This window comes from Dipodomys spectabilis, unplaced genomic scaffold (genome assembly GCF_019054845.1).
Source record: "Dipodomys spectabilis isolate Male_0828 unplaced genomic scaffold, ASM1905484v1 ptg000342l, whole genome shotgun sequence".
Taxonomy (NCBI): Eukaryota; Metazoa; Chordata; class Mammalia; order Rodentia; family Heteromyidae; genus Dipodomys; species Dipodomys spectabilis.
Genome location: NW_024871019.1, coordinates 1,486,479 through 1,507,662, shown reverse-complemented (window position 1 = coordinate 1,507,662; position 21,184 = coordinate 1,486,479). Strand labels below are relative to the sequence as shown.

General features: G+C 45.5%; 1 protein-coding gene across 10 annotated transcripts in view; it reads right to left on the bottom strand.

Moving 5' to 3' along the window:
- The window catches only part of Nmnat3 (nicotinamide nucleotide adenylyltransferase 3), a 78,256-nt gene extending 64,230 nt beyond the window's left edge, over window positions 1–14,026 (bottom strand). For 8 of the 10 annotated variants that reach the window (XM_042665734.1, XM_042665741.1, XM_042665743.1 and 5 more), the window contains exons 1-3: window positions 13,660–13,842; window positions 13,308–13,380; window positions 2,317–2,460 (exon numbers count right to left, since the gene is read on the bottom strand). The gene's annotated coding sequence lies outside the window, so the exon portion shown is untranslated. Of the gene's footprint in view, window positions 1–1,431; window positions 1,493–2,316; window positions 2,461–13,307; window positions 13,381–13,659; window positions 13,843–13,922 lie in introns of those variants that run through there. The other 2 variants (XM_042665735.1, XM_042665736.1) reach the window with 2 other exon arrangements.
- Window positions 14,027–21,184: the final 7,158 nt, after the last annotated feature.

Here is a 21,184-nt window from a genome sequence, read left to right as displayed (position 1 = left end):
CAAGGCAAGCACTCTACCACTGAGCCACCTTCCCAGCCCCCTCAGTATTTCAATATGGAGTCTAAATTTACATACAGGGAGGAGAGCCACAAATTCATGGGATTGTTGTTTTCTAAATGTCATCTTACTGGTGTTATTCTGTCATTTTCTGTTCTTACTCCATTCTATAAAAATTACTTGCTTGGATCAAATGGCACCTAAGAGATCATCCTGCAAACAAAATAGGAGTCAAGGGTACTTTCTATTTTTAAAATCAAGTGGAAAAACTCTGACATATCTTAGTGTATCATGTAGTAATACAATGGTAATTATAATTTTTTAAAAAACATGATTTTTAAAAACCATTCAATTAAAGAGAAAAGAAACTACAAGTTATAAAGTACATATGGAGCTGGGCACTGTTGGCTTATGCCTGTATCCTTGCTACACAGGAGGCTGAGCTCTGAGGAGCAAGGCTCAAAGCAAGCTGGGGCAGAAAAGTCTGTGAGACTATCAAACACCAAAAAGTCAGAGGTGGAGGTGTGGTTCAAGTGGTAGGGTGCTAGTCTTGAGCAAAACATGCTCAGGAACAGTGCCCAGGCCTCCAGTTCAAGCCCCAGTATTGGTGTGCAAGTGGAAACGTGTGTACATGCATGTGAGTGTGCGCACAGACACATAATACTTATGGGAGCTGAGCCCATTTTTCAGCAGGTCAGCTTTCCTAAATCAGTCCTGCCTAAGACAACCTGTACATGAGGTACCAAGTCACTCTCCCTCCACTTCCTGTCCACCAGTGAATCTCCCTCAGCTCTTTTCCTTATCTTCACTTCCCAAGACAATTTTCTAGACCCTCCATACAGGCCCCATCATGGTTGGCTACCCCTCATTTGAAATCCAACCCACCAAGGGAGAGGCTGTGGGTTACCCAGCAAGGGCATGAATGGGAGAAACTTGCTTCCTGAGCTCACAGCTGACTCATTCATATAAGGCTGACCTTCTTGGGATACTGCAAGCGATTGTGTGGCCTTTGGTGCTTCTAATAATATCACAAAAAGGAGACGTAGAACAGCACATCGCTGTCCTGATTACAGCACAGAGGCACATGGAATTTGAAGCCGGAAAGTCTATTATGTCTTTCCTCTGAATTCTGCCTTTGACTTGAAGACTTGGGCTGGCCTACGTGGTGCTCCACACAAATTGCAGCACAAAGACAAACATGGACATTAAAAGCCTAAATACCTCAGTTGGCTATGGAATGCATGAGATTTATCTTTACTGATGGCTCTCTGTCATAACTGGTGCTTTTCAAAGACAGATTCTAAATTCCTTTCAAAGTCCTTGGCTGCTGTGAATAAAACATTCATGCCACAAGCATCACACAATATCTATTGGTTCACAGGCAGTGTGTCAGGGAGACAGAAAGAGAAGGTACATTTCTGCATGGAGGTTTACCTGTTTGTGCTTCTACAGGGCAGAAAGACCAGCTGAGCATCACCATCCAGGGTATGAAGAGCTGGCACAAATGGAAACAGAGCCTGGGTGTGTGGAACAGAGCCCTCAGCCTGGCCAGGTTTAAGGAGGGGATCCAGGGGAAAGTCAAAGGTGTTTATCAAGTTTGGAGGGATGAACAGGAGATAGGCAGGTAATAAGCTGGAGAGAGGAAACGGTATTTGCCTGGGAATATGAAAGGCCATCAAGCATTCTCAGATAGTACAAGGTCCACAGAGGAGTAGGAGAGGCTGTGGGTCAAGTTGGCAAGAGCCCTGGGCTCTATGTTGACACGGCTGAACTTGATCATGAAAGCACTGATCATGAGAGGGTGAATATGCCTCTGGCACAGGGGAGTGATCCACCATGAGTGATTGCATAAGGCTCCCCTGAGAAGCTGTGGCCCTCTGGGAAAGCCTGCCTTTATTCACTACTCTGGAGGCATCAACAACTCCAAAGCCTCATTAGCAGGCAGGTCTCCCTCGAACAATGAAGTCTGTCTTCCCTTCCATAATGCCTGCTCTTGGAGGCCACAGCCGCTTTTTCAATTGCATTCTAATTTCCAGAAGTGATAAACATATGCTCATGTTTCCATTTACAACTTTTTGATTAGCAGCCCAGCACTGCAGCCGCGAATTACCCATTTTCTATGATAATTATTTTTACTTCTCTAAACCAAGAAGGAGAAGCAGCACTTTTAAATTACTAAAGTGTCGAGCCACAGAGGGAGGGAAGAAGTAAGCACCATTGCAATAAAATACCAAGAGTTTGAAAAATTAAAAGCAAGCTGTGGGGCTGTGTCAGACAGGGCCTTCTGGAAGGGTGTGCTGTACACTGGGATCCACTTACCTAAAACCTGGCCCAGATTGCAGAGAGCCCAGGAATAGCTCAGCCAGAGAATCACGACTCTAAGAGCAGCTCCTTGAAAAGTGGGTTGCTGTGGATGACCAGATCTCTGGACCGCTCTGGTACTGGTTCTTGTTTTTCTTGCCCCTAGGAAGATGTTAAAAGATGGAGACGTCACTAGCTCAGATGTATGCAAGCAACAACCACAAGGCTTTGGGTGCATTATAATTGGAATCCAGCCTCAGTAACTGGCAGCGGGATGGCTCTTAAACAAGACCAGGGCAGGGCTGTGGCTGGTGGGACTGACTAAGGATGAGAAGCAATGGACTTGGGTCACTGACTAAAAGGAAAAGGTGTTTCCCCTCCCTTGCAGGGCTGCAGATCTACTGGCAGCTTCCGGCCCTTTTGAATAGGCATGAGATATTAATGGGTAGTCATGTGTAAATGAGGATGTACTCACTGCTCTGTGTGTATGTGTGATGCCAGTCCTGGGTGTTGTCCTTGAACTTCGTGTGGGGGGGGGGGGGTATGCCAGTCCTGGGTGCTGTCCCTGAACTTCGTGTGTGTGTGTGTGTGTGTGTGTGTGTGTGTGTGTGTGTGTGTGTGTGTGTGATGCCAGTCCTGGGTGCTATCCCTGAACTTCGTGTGTGTGTGTGTGTGTGTGTGTGTGTGTGTGTGTGTGTGTGTGATGCCAGTCCTGGGTGCTATCCCTGAACTTCGTGTGTGTGTGTGTGTGTGTGTGTGTGTGTGTGTGTGTGTGTGTGTGTGATGCCAGTCCTGGGTGCTGTCCCTGAACTCTGAACTTCTTTTGCTCCAGGCTAGCACTTTACCACTTGAGCCACTGCTCCACTTCCTTTTTTTGGTAGTGCAGTGGAGATAAGAGTCTTACAGACTTTTCAGGCTGGGCTGGCTTTGAACTGCCATCCTCAGATCTCAGTCTCATGAGTAGCTATGATTATAGACATGTAGTCATTGGTGCCCAACTGTGCTCATATGCTTTGAAGGTGCTGTCTGCAGCTGTTTCCAAAGTGCAGCTCAGATGAGCTGAAGGGTGCTGATACTGGGATGACTTGCTCATCAAGAAACTGTGTCATGGGCAAACCATCCTCCCTAGGTGCCTGTGCTCAGTGCTGGGGTCAGAGATATGTGGCCTGCTCTCAAGGAACTAAGAAGGAAAGTCAGACACAGAACAAAACAAACAGTTATTTTCCATGTTTACAATGCCACCTGTGACACAACACAACAACAGAAATTCCAGATGTAAGTCAGTATCAATGATTAATAATCACAACAGCTGAAAATTAACACAATATGTGCTGGGCACTTTTTAGGTCTTTGAAATCCTACAACTATACTATCCTGCATATTAACTTTAGTCTGCACAACACTATGTACAGAATTAGGATCTTGTTTCTGATGGGGACCTTTGCCGTCACAGCCCTGTCCTGTATACTGAGAAACACAGGTCAAGTGCAAGCTCCCTTGGACCAAGTGGGGCAGGTCATTCTCTCCTCACTGCCTCTACAGTGCAGCAATCACAGGAGCCTGAAGGAACTGTGGAGCCCAACCCAAACCCACCAAGGTCTCTGGTGTTCACAGTGGCTCATTTCTACAGGAAATAATAGATGCAATTAGCATGCTGTCCAGCCTCTAGACCTCCATCATAACCTCTTCCCCCAAGAGTGACTAGTTCTTATTATTTCCCCACACCTCACATCATTGAGTGGGGTTGGAGGGAAAAGCAGGCCAGCCTGTGGTGAGGTTGGCCCCAGCAGAGTACAGGATACCTCTTCCTACACAGGCAGGGATCTGCAGTGGCTGGGTTTAATCGGTCCCAGGAGGTAGGGGCGCTGTGAACTGAGTGTGGGGTGGGGTGAGGAAGTGGTAGAAGAGGGTTACACTGCATCCTGTGTGGGACATGGTTGTGTATTGAGGATGTGCTTTTAGGGGATATGCTGTGTGTGGGGGGGGGGGGAGTAAGAGGAGTTGTGAATCCGACAAGGGAGAATGTTACAAGACCTGTGTATGTGTGTGTGTGTGTGTGTGTGTGTGTGTGCGTGCGTGCGTGTGCGTGTGTGTGTGCAGGTGTGCTGCGGTGTGCAGGATGGGGTGCAGGAAAGCTAAAAATGGTAACAGGTAATTACATTGTGTTTACAGATATGTCCCCTTTATTGTCTATGAAATGTTTCTCTCAGGAAGGAGGTATGTAGTTTACTTTCATAATATACCTATTTACAGGAATAAACTCTTGATATAAAGAAAAAATATTCTTATGAAACAAATATACAGTGAGGTAAATATAAGAGAAAATCAGGAGACGAGAGGCAGAAGTCCTAGTTTGGGATGTATTCTTGGCTGTCAATTTCAGGCCCACATTAAAACTGCCTGGGGAGTCTTAAGATGGCCCCTGCCTAGATCCCACATCCGGAGCCTTCCAGGCCATCAGAGGGATGACAAGGTGCATCAAGACATCAATAGTTTTTAAAAGCTCCACAGGGAGCCCTAATGTGCAACCTCAGATGAAAAACATGTTTTAGAAAGGAGCAGCTTTCAAAGAACAGCAAAATCAGCTTCACCCAGAAACTTGTAAGAAGTGCAAGATTCTTAGGTCCCACACCAGACTTATGCAGTCAGAAATCAGGGCTGCAGTCCAGCCATCTGGGGCTTAGCAAACCTTCCAGGTGGTTCTGGCTGCTTGGTGTTCAGAGCCCACTGCTCTGGGGATTTGGTGAGACAGGGCCCTCACTGGCATCTCCCCCTCCCACTTCCCAAGACGACATCTCCACCACTGTGGTGCCAATCTAGTCAAGGTCAACTAGTACTTCCCGACTCAGCCCCAGGAAACCTCTCTTCTTTCCTGGGACGGAGACAATGGCTGGGAGTCAGATGATAAGCAGCTGATGGCCAATTCCAGACGGATGACATCCTAGGGATGTCTGAACCCCAATCAAGTCACAAACCAGTGGGTCAGACACCAGAAAGTTGAGATTTGACTATAATCTTTTTTTTTTTTTAATTCTTTTTTTTTTTGTCGGTCGTGGGGCTTGAACTCTGGGCCTGGGCGCTGTCCCTCAGCTCAAGGCGAGCACTCTACCACTTGAGCTACAGCGCCACTTCCTTGACTATAATCTTATATTCACTGATTTTTGATCAACAGTGACCTCTTTAGCTTTGTTAATTAGGAATGGACTATGCAGAGAAAAAAACAAATGTTTCCACTGCAAACAGATTTATACCCAGATTCATCTCAAAGCCCCTCACAGTCCCCAAACCAACCTCGATGCCTCTGTGGCTACACTGGTCAAATACAATTAATTTTTCCAGAATTAATGGAATTACCACTATGGAGTCACTGGGTATATATTAATAAGGAAAAGTCTTAAGGGAAAGGATAGAGTTCTACTGAAGATATGACGGTATTCTGAGAGCTGAATCAGGGCTTGCAAAGCACGGCCCCTTGGTTAGCAATGATGTCTATACTAAAAAAATTGTCCACATAGGTCTTCAGATTTATAATTCCATGACAGTATTACTGGAGAAGATAAGGAAAGAATAACCCTTAAGAGAGCTGCTCCAGCTGGTGATGTTGATAAGGAAAATATACAAAGTAAAAGGAATCTGATTATTTGTTCCATTGCTAGGACAGAAAAAAAAAATGAACTTTTGTGTAAAACCAGAGAGATCGCAGGATTTTCCAAGGAAAAAAAAGTGTTTTTTTCTTTTAATAACAAAATTATACAGTGGGGATCTGAAATAACAAATGTAATGCCTACAAAGTAGCACATAACTGTGCAAAGATGTCTAACAAGATACAATGGCTCTCTCTTTGTGACACCGTGGGGGATACGCCAGTCCACCTGTCTATAGAAGGATAGTTAATGATCAGACATAGAAGGTTCATCAAACTGTTTCTTGTTTACTTAAGTTGGGACAGACTGTGAACAGCTCAATGAAAGCTGAGAAACCCACAATCAACGACTGGCATTTGACTTCCTCTCCCAAGGAGGCATTTGTCCCAGGAACTACGGGGTCACAACATATAGACCCTTAACTGCCTTTCACCCCTGTCCTCTGCCAGCCACAGCTCACAAATCTAAAGTCAAGTGCTGCGTGCTTTCCTTCCAATCTTCGGCTTAGAATGAAGCAAGATTAAGCTTTCTCTGCACAATAAACAGAAAAACAGAGCCAGAAAATCAGACATTAAATACTCAGGGACGTGAAGGTTTGTTTGTTGAGAAGTCTTGTGTCAGGGCAGAAAAGCAGTTCCTCTTTTCCAAAGCACACTTTTTATTAAAAAAAAAAAAAAAAACCACTGTCTATTACATAAATTTTCAAACATAAGCAAACACTGAGAGATTAGCATAATGAGTCTTTTCTGAATTCCCTCTCTCCCCTCTCCACTCTCCAGTTCAAGGCTCTCCACAGGTTAGGAATCCAGTTGTCTGTTCAGTTCCATCTACCATAAACTTCTCTATTCCAAGTCTTGCATCCATTTGTTCTGAAGACTGTTGAACTGAAATCCTATGCCTAATGGTGGCCAGAAAAATGGCAACTTCCTGGAAAGACTGAAATCTACTTTAAGATTTTAAAAAATGTATAGAATAATGAAAGCAATATAAAAAGCTAGGTGGTGGTGGTTCATACCTGTCATCCTAGCTACTCAGGAGGCCAAGATCTGAGGATTAGATTCTCTAATCACCAGTTAATCACAGGAAAAACCGGAAGTGTTGCTGTGGCTCAAGTGGTAGAGTGCTAGCCTTGAGCAAAAGTTGCTTAGGAAAGCACCCAAGTCCATAGTTCAAGGCCCAGAACCAGCAAAAATGAATGAATGAATGAATGAATGAATGAATAAAACAGTATAACAAGCTTGAAGAAGCAAATAGTTCTAACAACTCTTGCCTGAGATGGCCCCTTGCAGAGTATCTCCCTGAATGCATCGAGTAATGGCGTTCTGCTTACTAGGCTGCTAATCTTTCCATTTACAGTACTGTATATTATTCCACCCATTGGGTATCCTGTAATTTCACCATCCATCTGTACCATGTGTTCTGGTCATGGCTACATTTCTATCATTATAAGTAATGAAGGAGCAAATACCTTCTTACAGTGTCTCTTTGCACATTTCACATTATTTTCTTAAAGCAAAATCCCAGAAGCTCAGAAGTAGTGGCATTATAACAACACCTGAGGCAGGCAGTCTCTCTACTTTCATCATCTCTGGTCCTTTGATTACTTATAAAATACAAAGTGGGTAATAGACACTGACATACTTTTTTTCTCTCTCTCACACACACACAAAGGAATAAGAACGGCCTGGAGCATAACAATACTTTCATAGAACGTGACCAGATGGAGAATGAAAAGCAAAGTCAGCTTGCATACTAGGGTCAGGGTTTGAGTGGTAAACATCTACTTCTGATCTTTAAAATTCAGAATTATTGGTTGAGTTATGATGGAGAGAAGGAGAGAAGCTGGATATGGTGGTGTATGCCCATGGTTCCAGTGCCATGGGAAGCCTCAAGTAGGCAGACTGCAGGCCAGATGCTCACACAGGTGGAAGTGAAATCATATTTTAAAACCAGTGAAACACAGGGCTAGAGGCATGGCTCAAGCGGTAGAGTGCCAGTCAAACTTGTACAAGGTCCTGGGTTCAAACCCCAGTAGCACAGAAGAAGAAAAAGAAAACAAGTCAATAATCATTTCAAGTGAAGACTCCTACACACTAACTCATATAATAGGCATGCTGCCCTCATGATCACTGGTTCACAGAGAAACTTCAAGCCTTTTGACACCTTCTCTTTCCCCTGGCCTGGTGGGATCCCCACATTATAACAGTGACCCTCGCTCTCTACCTTCTACCTATCATTCACTGAACCAAAATCCAGCGTGGTCCTGCATCTGTTGCTTTGACCAGTGCTGAGGGCTATGGTTGGGGTTCTATTAGGATGAATCCTATTCATCAGGCTGGTCATTGAACACCAAAGGGGTAGAACCAAGATATGAAGCCCCACAGTCTGAGTCTGATATAAGCTAATTCTCTTCTGTGTGTCTGTTCCAAACTCTGGCCTGGGTTCTATTCTGCCTTGACACTTTATTTTTCTAAGAGGAAGGGGAGGGAGGGGGCTGACAGAAGTGGAAGTCAGGAAGAAGACTGGCTCTAATTTAAAAACCATCTTAGGAGCTCTAAAAAAGTTCCAGGTTGACTGATGGACACATTTACGCTCTCTTTCATAAATACCCACCACTTAACATGCACTTTCAGGAGGTATAAATCCTGCCTCTGGGTGCCAGCTTTCATGGAAGGCAGATTTCTAGAGCCACTGGAGGGCCACAAGCCACATGATTACAATCCTATTAAAGCTGCCCTGGGAATACAGCCCTTCTCAACCTGCTCAGTGAGTGGCAGTCAAACTCACCTCAGGAGGAAGAGCTGGGGGCAGGGGACTTGTACTTCCCCAACCTCCTTCCTTTGGTCTGGGGAAGAAGGCAGCTTATCCCTTATAGCAAGGTCTACGTGGAAGACAGATGGGGATGGGACATGCATTTTGTCCACAGCCTTGGCCAAATACAATAAACCTAATACTGTCCAGGTATGGAGAGTTTCCCAAGGCTGCTCAGATCAAGACTATGTAAAACAGGGCTCTCAGTGTTGTCTCCCTGTTATCAGTAAACTGGGTGGGCATGAGGTATCTCTGGAGGACCACTGGGATCCTCACACAAGACCATGCTGGAATGATGGGATTCTTTTTTTTTTTTTTTAATTGTCAGTCATGGGGCTTGAACTCTAGGCTTGGGCACTATCCCTGAGGTCTTCAACTCAAGGCGAGCACTCTAACACTTGAGCCACAGTGCCACTTCCGGTTTTCTGAGTGGTTTATTGGAGATAAGAGTCTCTCAGAGTTTCTTGCTCGGGCTGGCTTTGAACCGATATCCTCAGATCTCAGCCTTCTGAGTAGCTAGGATTACAGGCATGTGCCACCGGGGTCTGGCTGGAATGATGGGATTCTGTGTGTGGAGGGGCATTGACAGGAGAGGGAGTACTTGGGGGAGGGGGCACGCTGGAGAAGGACCTACGCAGGTGCTCCTGGTAGCAGGGGAAGTTGGAAGAAGGCTTTCCTTCAACATCTGTGCTAGGGACTGCAGCTAAGGGGTAGCTCAAGCCAGAAATAAGAATATGGAGATACAGATCCTACCTAGTTTTGCTACGGTATCATTTTCATGCGGGCACTTTCCCTCAAACTTATCACCTTAGGGAACTTCAGATCTCCTCCAAGCCCACCTCCCAGGTTCACACTACCAACAGGTCGCTTTGCTAATTTGTAAGCTTGGCGCATAGGTTAGCCAGACTATAAGGGAACATTGACTCCATGGCAGTTTGTTCAACACCATCATACACAGCTGCTTCGCTAAAACAGTGGGACAGGGACCTGCCGTCCCAAGCCTGCCATGGAAAATAGGATCTGTCCATCTTTCCTAAGGAACGATGATAAAGGAGTACAGACAGACACTGGTCAAGACAAGCCACTTTATTTAAGAGCTTTAGTAGCTCAAAGTGGCTTAAGGAGATGCATGGAAGATTTATCTAGATGATAAAATACCTGAACTTGAAAGGCATATAAATGATCATTTTGCATAGGTTTTTTTTTTCCCCCTTTCACATAGTCAAGTGCTTTCAGAAATGAATGAAACACATATGAACTTGACTGCACTTCAAGTCAGCTGTCTGGTGAGTGTGTGCACAGTGCCTTTGCTACTAGACAGGCCCAAGTAAGTTCAGAATCCATGCCACACACAACCTTGCCTGTGGCCTTAAGTTGCCCTGTCATAGAATCAATATAATAAAAATGACACCAGGGCTGGGAAGGTGGCTCAGTGGTAGAACGCTTGCCTTGCATGCCTGAGGCCCTGGGTTCGATTCCTCAGCACCACATAAGCAAAAAGAAAAAACCTGGAAGTGGTGCTGTGGCTCAAGTGGTAGAGCACTAGCCTTGAGCTGAAGAGCTGAGGGACAGCGCCCAGGCCCAGAGTTCAGGCCCCACGACCAGACCCAAAAAAATAAATAAATAAAAATAAAAAAAAAATAAAAATGACACCAGTTACTATTGTATTATTTCTTCTTCTTCTTCTTCTTCTCCTTCTCCTTCTTCTTCTTCTTTTGGTGGCACTAGAGTTTGAACTCAAGGCCTTCCACTTGTTAGGCAGATACTCTGCCACTTGAGCCACGCTCCCAGGTCTAGCAGCTAGCTTGGACTGGGGACTTACCTATAGAGCATTGAGCCTAACACTTCCTGAATGCTCCGAACAGCCCTCCTGAATAGGTACAGTGCTTCCTACTTTGCAGATGCAAAGATTCTGCTTCAGAGGACCTCTGTGTTACACTGAGGTCAGCCAGGCAGTCTATCTGTTACAGACCTGTGGGGTTCACTACTCAATTACAGAATATTTGAAAATGCATGGCCCAAAGAAAGTGCTCACAAATGCTAGTTCTCTTTCTGTCTTCAAATACCTTAACATTTGTTTTAAATTTTGTTATTGATAGTACTGTTTGAACTTGAGGCCTCATGCTTGCTAGGCAAGTGCTCTATCATTTGAGTCATGTCCCTACCCCTCATACTTCTTTAAAATAAAATGCATATTCAACACATACAACATCTAGTTTCTTTCACTCATGCACACATACATTTTTACTCTGCCACATGCAGGAGTTACAAAATTGGACTCTAGAGCTCCCAGGCCATGGAAAAAAAAACCAAACCAGTCTCAAACAATTACCACACATATAAGTAAGTAGCCAGCCAGCCAAAAAGGACAATTCTCCCCTTCCCAATGTTTGCTGCATTTTCCCTGGCCTCAGTATTCATAAGCATTCTGAATATCTGGGCCATACAGTATGGCTGTGGTGGCCTTTTATCTTACACAGTCCTCTCATCTGGAAACTGGAACTTTCTGGCAAAACTACTGCCAGAGATAACCCAACTCCCCACTAATCACCCAACACAGTCCTTCAATTCCTCCCTTCTCCCCCCAGCCACACACACACACACACACACACACACACACACACACACACACACACACACACACACACACACACACACACACACACACACACACACACACACACACACACACACACACACACACACACACACACACACACACACACACACACACACACACACACACACACACACACCCCTATCCTTCTATTGCCTCCCACCAGCCTTTGCCCAGAACAGGGAGTGCAAATTGGAACAGCACTAACAGTAACTTCCTGCATGTCAGGCACGGCTGGATGCATTTCAGGAGCTCATAAAATCTCCCTAATAACTCTCCATGGGAGGGAGGCACTATTATTATTCCTAGTTTAGTTCTTTGGGGGAGAGGGAAGGAAGGAGTGAGGGTGAATATTGTTCCAGGGTCAATTATATATAGCAAGCACCTGTCAGACTTGGAGGTAACTGAATTAATTACCCAGGATGGGTGCCCAGGTAGGAAGCGCCAGGCCTGTGACCACTGGACCTGGAGCCTCCCTACTTGCTTTGGCTGGCACATTGCTGTGGTCTGACAGCGAAGCAGCACCCTTTTGTTTTATCAGTTCTGTTTTTTGGAGATTCCCTATAAATAGTGCCAGGCTACTCAACTCTGCCTTTACCACCACTGCCTGCCCTGGCCAACTTTCCTGGAGCAAATACTCAGTACATACCAGTCCCAAGTCCATACCAACAGAGCCACGAAGACACCAAGACCACTGAAGCTATAAAATACACCAAGCAGATGGCAGCTATTTACTGAAGCCCAAAACGTTCTTCCAAGTCCACGGAGCCTCCAGGGGCCCAAGGGTCTTCACCAAGATATCAGCAGAGGGGCTACCTCTGAGTCTTCTGGCTACTATTTTTAGGGTGACACTATCAAGAACGGAGGCCACCAAAAACTCAGGAAGCAATTGCCACTCCATGGAGGAGTGTGAAACAGTTGCCTGGGGGAACTGCAAGTGCCAGGAGGAACTTTCTGGAAAAAAATGTATACTAGGGGGCTGGGAAGGTAGCTCAGTGGTAGAGTGCTTGCCTCAAATGCATGAGCCCTGGGTTCGATTCCTCAGCACCACATAAACAGAAAAAGCTTGAAGTGGCACTGTGGCTCAAGTGGTAGGGCACTAACCTTGAGCTGAAATGCTGAGGGGCAGCACCCAGGCCTAGACAGCCCCACGACCAACAGGAAAAAAAAATAAAGAAAATGTATACTAGGACTGAGCAGAGAGGCCTTTCCTGAAAGGACAGAGGGTCAGTTCTGTTTTGGGGTGGGACAAAGAAGTGTGGAATCTCCCTTTACTCCACCAGGCCCAATCAATACAGGTTCCAGGAGGGCAAGGCCTGTTTCTGAATTCTCTCTGGATCTTCCTAGCAAGGGGAAGTGAACTCCAATGAAATGCTTCAAAAATGGCCATGTAGCTAAGGTGCCTGTGGTTTTTATGCCTGTAATCCTAGCCACTTAGGGGACTGAGATCTTGAAATTGCAGTTTGAAACCAGCCTAGGCAGAAAAGTCTGTGAGACTCTGATTTCCAATTAACCAGTTTAAGAAGGAAAAAAACAAAAACAAAACAAGCAAAAAGTAACTCATCCACCAGCTTTGAACAAAAAAAACTAAAGACAATACCCAGGCCCTGAGTTCAAGCCCCCTTACCAGCAACCACACACATACACACTGTATTATATATGTATACATGCCTATAATATATGCCATATACTACATATAATATATATATTTATATGTGTGTATATCTATCTATCTATCTATCTCAGCTGGATAAACCAGCCCTTGCCTCAGAGAACAGACTATTTGGGGTTCTACTCAGAGGCCCTCACTTCACAGAGGACAAAAAGGAGTCTGGAGAGGGGAGGCAGTTTCTCAAGAGGCCAGGAGGCATGGCGAGTTCAGCCCCCAGGACATATAAGGCCTCCTTTGAGAACGCCCATCACACCTTCGCCGGTACCTTGTCGTCCACCTGGCCGGATGCTGTTCACTTTCCCACACTTCCACCTCCCGGGGCAGGGACAGGATCCAGTCTACAGAGAAGGAAAGTCGAGGTCAAGCAGTTTGCTCTCCACCGTCCGCCCCGTCACTCATCTCCGGCTCCCCACCCCCACCCCTACCAACTTCTCCTTCCTCCAACAAGCCTCAACCCCTCGCGCCTCCCCCCCAAACCTGGCTCCGCACGCACAGCCCCTGCAGTTTGTGGGGACCCTGCCCCCCGCTCCCCCCCCCCCCGCTCCAAGTCAGACTCTTCTCCCGCACCGTGTGGGGGGGGGGGGGCATGGTCAGGTACTCGTGTTAGGTCTCCCCACCTGACTGACTGACGAACCCCGCGGTACTGGCGCCCGGTGAAGGTTACACCCCAGGCACTTGTTTTTACAGACGGTGCCTGCAAGGCCCGGGAGCCCCGGGAATCGGCGGCCGGGCGGGAGGGGAGCGGAGGGGAGCGGAGGGGAAGGCCCGGCCCCGCCACCTGTCGCTCGGGCGCGCGCGGCGCCAGGTCGGCGCGGCGGGAAAGGGTCACGTGGGCCCGTGCGACCGGGAGTCACGTGGGCCGGAGGCCTGCCGCGCTTACCCGCAGCGCTGTGGCCCTCGGCCGTCAGTGACAGCTTCCGAATTCTGACAGGACACAGAATTCTCCTCAGTCGGGAAGTAAAGGCAGAACCGGCCCAGAGCTACTCTCCCGCGGCAGCCGCGGGGCGACCCCGCCCCAACCCGCTCTTGGTGTAGGGGGGAGCAGGGGGCGGGGCCTGGGGCGGGCTTGACCTTGCGCTCCCCGGTCGGTGGGCGGAGTCACAGAGAGACACTTCTGCTCTCGCCCCACCCCTCGCTGGGGGGCGGCCCTAAGGAGATAAACCACGCCCCCCGTGTAAGCCACGCCCTCTCTTAGGTCCCGCCCCTCCCCCCGCCTAAACTGCTCAGTGAATCCTCACCTTCAAGGCCTGTTCTTTGCATTGTGGGCCAGTTTGCTTTTTTATTTTCTCCTGTTTTTATATTTCATTCGTTATTTTTTTTTAACTTTTTTCTTTTTTAAAAGACTGACCTAATAATAGAGCAAAGTGATGCTTGAGCAGGGTTGTGTTGTTTTGTTTTTTTCCCCTTTCTTTTTGTTCCTATCCTGGGAATTGAACTCAGGGCCTGGGCACTGTCCCTGAGCTATTTTTGCTGAAGGCTAGCCCCTGCCACTTGAGCCACAGCTCCACATCTGGATATTGTTGTGATTAACTGGAGATCGGGAACCTCACGGATTTTCTTGCCCAGTCTGGCTTTGAATCTCATTCGTCAGGTCTCAAGCCTCCTGAGTAGCTAGGATTACAGGTGTGAGCCACCTGGCTGAATGAGCAGTTTTTAGAAAGTATCGCTTAAAATAAAACAGAAGCCCCTCTCTCTTGTTCCCACCCACCCCACCCACCAACAGTCCATTTTCTTTTTGTTCTTTTTTACAAAGTTCCTCTATTCAGCTCTTCTGGTGGTCACCTCTTGTCTCTTAGAAACAAAATCAGCTTACATAGCATTTTCTTGATTTATCTATTGGCTTTCTGCCATGTTAGACAAGGATTTACTCTCTTCCCATGTCCCCTCTCCAGACAAATTTATACCTCTGTCTTCCAGCCCTGAGCTGGTGAGAGGCCTAAGACCTCAAATTGAAGTGGATGAAGATTTTCTGGAACCCAAAGCTTTACACCATTGTGGACATGATGGAGAATGAGTACTGGTTTTCAGAAAGAGAAAACGGAATTAGACCTGCCAAGTGAACAGTTCTTTTGAATGAGGAAAGACATCACAACTTAATCCTAGGACCTTGGAGATCCTGGGCCTTACCTCCTGAGATCTTGGGTAATCTGAGTCTCTAATTTGCTTCCCCAAAGCAGTCTGGCTTCTCTGCCTCTGGAGAATCCTCCATAACTCCTGGCACTCACCAGAGCCGTTCAGGGAGAGAGGTCCTGAAGGTCAAGATCCACCAGCTCTGCTAAGATGATTCCCTAATGGAGCAAACTGGAGTGTGCACACAATACAGCCATCCAAGAGGATGTTCAAGTTTGCAATTGTCCTGCATCTCATTTCCAGCTATTCCTGACCATAGACACAAGCCAAGACCTGTTCTTCAGTGCTTGGGTAAATCTTGGTGGGGAGACACCCTGGGCAGGGATCAATGCATCTGGGGGAGAGTGACAGTCATAGGCTGGGTTCTGAGGATGTTATGGGGGACTGACTGATGGGTGGACTCTGATGGACAACAGGCTGGATCAACCTCTGCATTTAGAAGAACCCATTCTGCCAGGCCTTGGTGCCTCATGCCTGTAAATCCTAGCTACTCAGGAGGCTGAGATCTGAGAATCGGTGTTTGAAGTCAGCCAGGGCAGAAAAGTCCATGAGACTCTTATCTGTGATTATGCACCAAAAAGCTGAAAGTGGAGCTGTGGCTCAAGACATGGAATGTCTTTGAGGGGAAGAAGCTAACGGCTAAAGCCCAGACCCTGAGCTCAAGCCCAGGTACTCCTCCCCCATCTATACACACACACACACACACACACACACACACACACAGATCCTCAGATTTCAAACTCCTGACTAGCTAGGATTACAAAGTATGAGCTGTTGGCACCCTACTGGAGTCTATTTTTGTTTGTCACCTTAAGAGTGAGCTCCAAATGGATTGTGTTCTTATGCATTTACTTCTTGGTACATATCCCTAAACCTACAACAGTGCTGGTGTCTGGTATGTATTGAAAAGTATTTGTTAAATGAAAAAGTGAAGGAAGAAGTTGAATGGAGTGAATGAAAAAATAGGATCAGGAAGCACGAAGATAAAAAGCATTCTACAATGCAGACTCTGACTCACCTAGCTCAGATTCCTCTCACACTGGAAAAAGAACTGTTGGAACATAGATAAGTGATCCAACTATATCATCCGATTCATAATTACAGGTTTAGCATTTGAGAATTTTACAATTTTACATTTGACCCCATGTCTGCTAAATATTTAAATAAGGGTTAGCTTGAAAGGCCCACATACTCGTTGAAAAGTAGTAAAAAGATAAAAGCTTCTCGTAGTCATTTTAATGATTCAGAACGCTGTTCTGTGGCCTCTGCCTGCTGTGCAAGAGCCCAAGATGGTAACAAATTACCTGAAAATAGAGACCTCAGTCAAATATTTAAGATCTCACTTATTTTCATTTTCTGCATAGTTTGTCATCCTGTTTCTTACTTTTTTTTCCCACTCATCCTGCAAGCACACGATTCACACAGTAACGTTAATAGAAATGTTTCATGGATTGTTAAATGCAGCTAAGCAATGAGCTTTGGCTAGAACATAAGGCCAAACGGAGGCCACTTTGCTGTTCTAACAAAATCATTATTCTTTGAAGGTGCAGAGGCCTCGCTTCATGCTTGCTATAGAGTGGGTAAAAGCAGTTGCAAGTCTGCTTCAGAAGAGGCTTTCAAATGTGCCATAAAGTATATTGTGCAGTGGTACAGTTAAGAATAGCCAGGCGTGGAAGCGCATATCTACTATTAGTCTCGGAATCTTGGGAGACAGTAATAAGGGGGATCACAATCCTAGGCTGGTCTTAGCCAAAACCAAACCAAAACGAAACAGGAGACCCTGTCTAAAACAAACTGAAGCCTTGACATGACTGTTTTCAGGCATCAGACCATACTCACATCCATCTCCTTATAAATTAAAGCATGAACACAGAAACTAAGACATTGAAAATAGCGTGTTCATCCGTAGTCATAGCAGTGCCCTGGTGGGACTATGGCTCACAACCCCTTCATAGTCTCTTCCCTTCCTGATTCCTCTGTGCCAATCTTTTCCCCTCCCAACCTGTTGTCTACTTGCAAGTCTATTTGCCTTTGACTTTAGCCAAAACACATGGATTGGATAAAGGAGCTGTCAATCCAGGAGACAGATACACAGGAGGAGGGAAGATACAGTCAGGCCCGTGACCACCCTTTTGCATGGCCTTGGGCCTTAGAGGCAGATTGCAGAAAGTTCACAGTTGGAGACTGATAGGAAATCATGCTTAGGCTCCTCCCATCTCCAAGCCAGTCCTCCTGAAGGCTGTCTGAGCTGTTTATCTCTGGATCACCTTCTCCTTTTACCAACTCCTCCTTGTCCCTTAGAACTCCTAGCATAGTCCAAGTACCCTGCACAGGGCTTACAGCCTTTTTTTTTTCCCCTGAAACCTCTATCAAAATAAGGCAATGTAGGGTTCAATCTGGAGTGGAAGACAAGTTGTTACTTTTTTTTTTTTAATTCACATTACAGATCCTAAAATAATAACTAGAGCTGAAAAACTTCACCACAGCACTCTTCTATTTATTTATTTTTTGTTCGTCCTGGTACTGGGCCTTGAAATCAGTGTCTAGACACTGTCACTTAGCTTCTTCACTCATGGCTGGCATACTACCATATGAGCTACAATACAGCTCCACTTTTGGCTTTTTGGTGTGTGTACTATTTATTTTGCTGGTTAATCGGAGGTAGAATCTTGCAATTTGTGTTTTGTTTTTCCTGCCCAGATTGGCTTTGTTGACCCAAGATCCTCAGGTCTCCGCCTCTGGAGTAATGACAATTACAGATGTGCAACATTAGTATCCTGTCTGCCTATTACTAAAACCAGTTTTTAGTCCTCTGTTAAGAGCAGACCAAGTCCCATCATTGGGGCTCTGGAAATGAGCAAAGATAGGTTTTAAGCTTGATGAGAAGTCAAAGAGGTCAGATCAGCTAACACACAGGATCTGGCAGAGACTAAGACAGACACGGGGGAACATACGGGGAGAGATGGCACCTTTCCTGGGTATCCTGGGGAAGGCAGTACAAGAGTACTTGTCATGAGGGGAATCATGTGGCTTACAGAGAGGAGCAGGGCATGTAAAGGAACAGTACTCAAACACCACAAGGAGGTTAGTAACCCAGCAAAAAGGAGGCTTTAGAAGAAGAGATCAGAGGCAATTCCCAGAAAAACAGAAGCATCTTTTACTCAGAATCTCCAAGAGGATTCTTTGAGTTCTTTCCTTTCCAGATCACTGGGGCTTGAGTTCTTTAATTGAGGTATTAGATGATTCATTTGGTTCAGTGTAACAGTTCAGGCCTGTCATCCTAGATACTTGAGAGGTGGAGATAGAAGGAACTAAGTCTTAGGACAGCCTAGGCAAAAATCATAAACAAGAATGTATCTCAATAAACAAGCCAGGTGTACTGGTTCAATCTATAATCCCAGCTCTGATAGAGGCCTAGGTAGGAGGAACACAGGTCTGAAGCCTAAAAAGCTATTAAAACTGAAGCCATTAAAAAAAGTTTGGGAACATGGCTCAAGTGGTAGAGAGCCTGCTTAGTAAGTGTGAATTCAAATCCCAGTGTCATCAAACAAAAAATGCCATTAATTGACAGATAAACAAAATATAATTGACATATAAATAAAATGTCATAATGATAAATAATGCCATTATCCATGTCTGTGTGGGTATATATTTTACACAGTTGAACTCATACTGTTTCCATATATCTTATATATGGAATTATGTTTCAAACATTCTCCTACATCTTTAAAAAAATTCTCCATCAATATTGTTTTCAGTTATTCCCCCCCCCTTCTTTACAAGCCTTGTATTGCCCTTCCCCGACCCTCTCTGGTTCTGTCCGCCTACCTGTTTTGTTTTATGAGTTTCTGTGGGTAGAGCTGGAGGAGGGAGTCTCCGACAAGGTCTGGGGTAGGGCTCAATTATGAGAAAACACGGGGTGAATCACAAGTGAGTGATCGTCCTGTCTCTCCCCACCTGTTTGGAGCTAGCTCGGAGGTGCTTCTAAAGGACAGCCCGATTTTGTTATTTGCCAGCGTGGTTAATGAAAAGATGAAATTGGAGCCTATGAACACAACATGTAGGCAGAACCATAATTAGCCCTTTGGAAGGTGAAGAATCCACTTTAAAATAAAAGAAAATAGCTTTACTCCCACAATGAAATGGCTGCAATTTCTAGCTAATGCAGAACCTGCAGTATTTCTGTAATTATGTCCCCTTGGTCTTTTATTCACAGTAATTTCTGCCTTTATCTCTCTCTTTCTCTCTCACCTCTTTCTTTCGCTTTTTATTTCTAAGTAAATCTCCTTCCACAGAGGAAGTCTAAATAATAATATTATTTGCAAACAGGAGCACATAACTCTTATTCACATAGTAGATATTTTATTGTTATTGTTTTTTTTAAGGCCAAATAATTATGTTCTTAACTTGGTAGAGCTGTACTGTGTGAAATTTAGCCAAACATGGACAGGGGAGACATGGCCTTTTCCTTGGTAAATGGGCAGATTGACAAATGATATGGCAAATCCCAGGCAAGATGGACAAGCAGGAGGTGGGGCCAGACCAGCTCTGCTATACTTCTAGACCTGAGACTCTCAGGTAGCCTCTCTGTGCTTCTGGTCTTTTTTGTGCTGGTACTGGGGCTTGAACCCTGGGCCTGGAGAGCACCTTGAGGAGTTGTGCAGCAAATAGTCTTACAACACAGTTGCAATTATTCTTGAGAATCAGACTTCAGTTTGCCCAAGGCCACTTTTTTTTTTTCAAACCAAGATTTGATTTCCATTTTGGCTGATCTAAGGCACCCATGCTCAAATCCCCGCACCTTTGCTCAAATTCTGTTCTTCACTACTGTGTCCCAACTTTTCATCTGTGAATGGACATATGGTTTGTCACAGGGGTGAAGTGCATGACCTGAATTTAAATGTCCGAGCTGTGGATCTTCAGACAAGGAACTTAACATCTCTGAGGCTGGCATCAGTTGAATACTTGTTTTTCTTTTTATAAATAATTTATTTCAAGTGATAAGAGTATTAGCCTTGGGCAAAAAAAAATAAATTTAAAAAAAGCTAAGGGATAGCACCAAGGCCTTGAGCTCTACTACTGGCACACACACACACACACACACACACACACACACACACACACACACAAAGTTGACAAATGGAAAAAAGTATTTGGATTTTTGATATTCAAGAGGCCTTAATGCCAGGCTCTTGTGGCTCATACCTGTAATCCTAGCCATGCAGGAGGCCAAGGTCTGAGGACAGTAGTTTGGAGCTATCCTGGGAAGGAAAGGCTGAGACTCTTCTCTTCAACAAACTACTAAGTGGCACTGTGGCTCAAGTGGTAGGGCTACCCTTGAGCAGAAGCAGCTCAGGGACAAGTGCCCAGGCCCTAAGTTCAAGCCCCAGGGCCAGTACATAAGTATGTACATATGTGTATACACACACACACACACACACACACACACACACACACACACACACAGAAACTTTAATACCTGGACAATGGCTTTGAGGGTATTTTTTGGAACAATTTTTGCTGATCAGTGTGTGTGTGGGGAATTGATTACCATGCCAAATCCTTTCCAATCTTGGCTCAGATACAGCTTTGATTTTAATTGTAGCTTGAGTCACAATGTCTGACTGCTCAGGAAACATAACTACTTTTTTGTTGTTGTTGTTTTTCTTTTGGGGGGGGGGGGGTCCGGTCATGGGACCTGAACTCTGGGCCTGGGCGCTGTCCCTCAGCTCTTCAGTTCAAGGCTACCACTCTACCACTTGGGCCACAGTGCCACTTCCGGCTTTTTTCTTTTTGCTTATGTGGTGCTGAGGAATTGAACCCAGGGCCTCAGGCATGCAAGGCAAGTGCTCTACCACTGAGCCACCTCCCCAGCCAGGAAATATAACTACTCTTAGCCCAATTTGCATGCCTACATTTAAGTCGACCACATGGAACTAGTCAATGTAATGATGGTGTTAGAGAAAGTTTTTTCCCTTCCTTGTCTCCTACACTTATCACAGTAGTTGACTC